The 3,508-nt window shown below is 25.4% G+C and overlaps 1 non-coding gene across 1 annotated transcript; it reads right to left on the minus strand.

The window, feature by feature from the left end:
* Nucleotides 1-1,248: 1,248 nt before the first annotated feature.
* TRNAK-CUU (transfer RNA lysine (anticodon CUU)) lies at nucleotides 1,249-1,320 on the minus strand. The gene has a single exon. It is a non-coding gene; the product is annotated as a tRNA-Lys (tRNA).
* Between the last annotated feature and the right edge of the window lie 2,188 nt (nucleotides 1,321-3,508).

The raw sequence follows: 3,508 nt of genomic DNA on the forward strand, positions 1-3,508 counted from the left end.
GATTAGGTCATATCATTTTTAATCTTGGACTTAGTTGAAATCTAAAACACCATAACTCATCCCATCATTTCTTAAAATATGATCATTCTTTTGAATTTTTTTAAAATCCAGTCAATTATTGTTAAGAAGATCATGACCTCCTTAAATATCTTGACGGTAGCTTACAAGACCCTATTTTTTTTTTACCTTAAGGACACGTTCTCTTTTTTCCGTTTTTTGTCATTAAGCAAAGCTCAATAAGATACAAGGGTTCAGAAACTATGTCTAAATTTGATGAATTGTTGAATGAGGAATGTGGATTATCTGTATTGTCATTGTTTACGAATCTAAATAAACTTTATGAGGCTTAACTATGTTTTCATCGTTAATAAGCTAAGAAATATGAAATATTGAAATAGTTGTAAAAATATGAAGTTAATAAGATGTTATTAGGTGTTTGCAATATACGACCTTAGATCTTGTTGTTAGGAAGATCATTACCTCCTTAAATATCTTGATGGCAGCTTACAAGGCCTTATTTTTTTTACCTTAAGGACACGTTCTCTTTCTCCCGTTTCTTGTCATTAAGCAAAGCTCAATAAGATACAAGGGTTCAGAAACTATGTCTAAATTTGATAAATTATTGAATGAGGAACGTGGATTATCTATATTGTCATTTACAAATCTAAATAAACTTTATGAGGCTTAACTATGTTTTCATCGTTAATAAGCTAAGAAATATGAAATGTTGAAATAGTTGTAAAATTATTAAGTTAATAAGATGTTATTAGGTGTTTGCAATATACGACCTTAGATCTTGTTGTAAAAAACTTTATTTACTAGTTTAATTAAAGTTCTTTAAAAAGTAGGTAATCTTTCTTCCTTTTTATATAAAGATTTTGTATTTTTTTCTACAAACTTCAATATTCTCTGAGACAAAAAATATTAAATTCCTATTAAAAACTTTGGGGCTGTAAAGCAAAGCGAAGTGATGCATACAAAATGTAAATTGTTTTAACCATTTACGTATTACATGGGAAGCATAGCTTGATCATTTTAAGTAGAACCTTATAACATCGAGACAATGATAATATCATCAAAACGTATTGATTACTTGAACGTAGTTAGTGGATAAACTTGGAATAATAGTTTCAAAGGAAAGGTGAAAAAAATGAAATATCAGATGAGGTCAAAGTAATGTTCTAAATTTACGTAGGAATCAAAACATGATAAATGGAGAAATAAAGTTTAAAGAGTAGAAAATTAGATCGCCCACCGTGGGGCTCGAACCCACGACCACAAGGTTAAGAGCCTTGCGCTCTACAACTGAGCTAGACGGGCTACATTGTATAGAAAATATTATTCGCATATTATAGTTTGTCTGTTTGCCTATTCATAATAAAGCACCAATTATATTCCCTAATCCAAGGTGTGCATGTCTTTTTGTTTTTGTTTCATAAAGTAAGACTCAAATTTGGACATTTGTAAGGTAGACTTCCAATAATACCACAGCGTTAAATACTCGTTGATATGTGTATTAGCTTGAAATGTTAGTATGTGAAAGTGTAATATATGCTTGTGGGGATTATTTAATTCCAAATTTTGAGTGTCAGTGGTAGTATTTAAAGTCATCATCATATTGCATGACCTTGGAGTTTCATAGTATTGAAGTTTGAAGCAACTCTAATTGGGACAATTCTTTTCCGAAACTTTGGAGCTAGAAAAAAAAATAACAACTTTAATATTGAATATTTTAATACATAGATACTGTAAGAGTTGATTAGCAGGGGCTTAACAGATTTCTTGGCCGAAGGCGAAACCATATTGAGAGACCCTTAAATTTATTTTATAAAATATTTATACTAACAAAAAAAAAATTGCTTTTTAAATAACAAAATTAAGCATTTAAAACAAAAAAGTGAATTTCAAAAAAAAAAAAAGAGGAAGATGAGCACAAAAAATAAAATTGTGGACTATCGGATGTTGTGGTTCAGAAACCAAAGTGAAAAATTCGATTTGACTATCATCACAAACAAGAAAAGGAAGTAAACGTACATAATGTAATAGCTTAAATTTTGAACATTGACGGTGTCAAAAATATTTACTCCTTTTGATCAATTTAAACGATAATTGTAGTTGATTCTATTAAGTAACACTTATTGGTGAATATCCAGAATAAATTATAAATAACCTAATATAATATGTCGAATTACACCAAAAGAAAATTGGTGCATGAATCCTTTTGTGTTCGCGCAATTTCAAAGAATATTTTAAAAGAAATTCATTATGTTGTCGATACATATAACATAATTCATATATAAAAAGGAAATAATTAAAATTGAAGAGTGAAGCAAATATGCTAATTAAGGAGGGAAGAAAATTATCATAATATATAAATTTACTGGTATAAAATAACCTCAATCAAGTAACAAAATTATATTGTAACACTTTTCTTTATACTAATTATTTATATAAATTGTATAGTATATAGTAATAATAATAATAATAATAATAATAATAATAATAAGACAAAGAAGAATAAGAAAAATAAGAATCTATATATATATATATATATATATATATATATATATATAAAACTGAATTCAGTTATATAACTGAATTTGGATTAAAAGATAATTTTAAACATAGATAAAGTTTTAAAATTTTGAATTAAAATGAAAAAGAAATTTATCTTTTGTTATAAATGGACATCAAACAAAAAAAACTCATCCTTTTATAGCGAAATAAATTAATTTCTTTGTAACAAAAGAAAGAACGACATAAAAAAATAAGATAAAAGAACATAAATCTATATATATATATATATATATATATATATATATATATATATATATATATATATATATATATTAAAGGAATAAAGTTAGCATATATAATTGGCATTATAGCTAAGCTAAGTGGCAAACTAATAAATGTCAATAATATACAGTAACTTTATTCTATATTTGACTATGTTAATCAAATATATATATATATATATATATATATATATATATAAACTGAATTTGGATTAAAATATAATTTTAAACATAGATAAAGTTTTAAAATATTGAATTAAAATAAAAAAAAATTATCTTTTGTTATAAATGGACATCAAACAAAAAAACTCATCCTTTTATAGCAAAATAAATTAATTTCTTTGTAACAAAATAAAGAACGACACAAAAAATAAGATAAAAGAACATAAATATAGAAAAAAATAAATGAAAAATCTAAAAGCAAGAAATAAGAGATGACACCACATTTCTTCTTTTGTTTCATCTTTATTGAGTAAAAAAAATTTGGAAGCCGATCTCATCGATTTCAAAAAAAAATTCAACTCAAATACATAGATTATAAGATAAGGATATCCTAGAATATTATTATCTTTTAGTTTACATTGTGTGTCATTTTTAAAAAATCTCTATTACTAACAAGCTGCTATGATATTCGAATTTGAATTTAAATGCAATTTGAGTAGTTTGCATTAAGGCTAAGCCAAGTATGGTATCGAGAAAAAGTTACTTGG

Source organism: Nicotiana sylvestris, chromosome 5 (genome assembly GCF_000393655.2).
Source record: "Nicotiana sylvestris chromosome 5, ASM39365v2, whole genome shotgun sequence".
NCBI classification, from domain to species: Eukaryota; Viridiplantae; Streptophyta; class Magnoliopsida; order Solanales; family Solanaceae; genus Nicotiana; species Nicotiana sylvestris.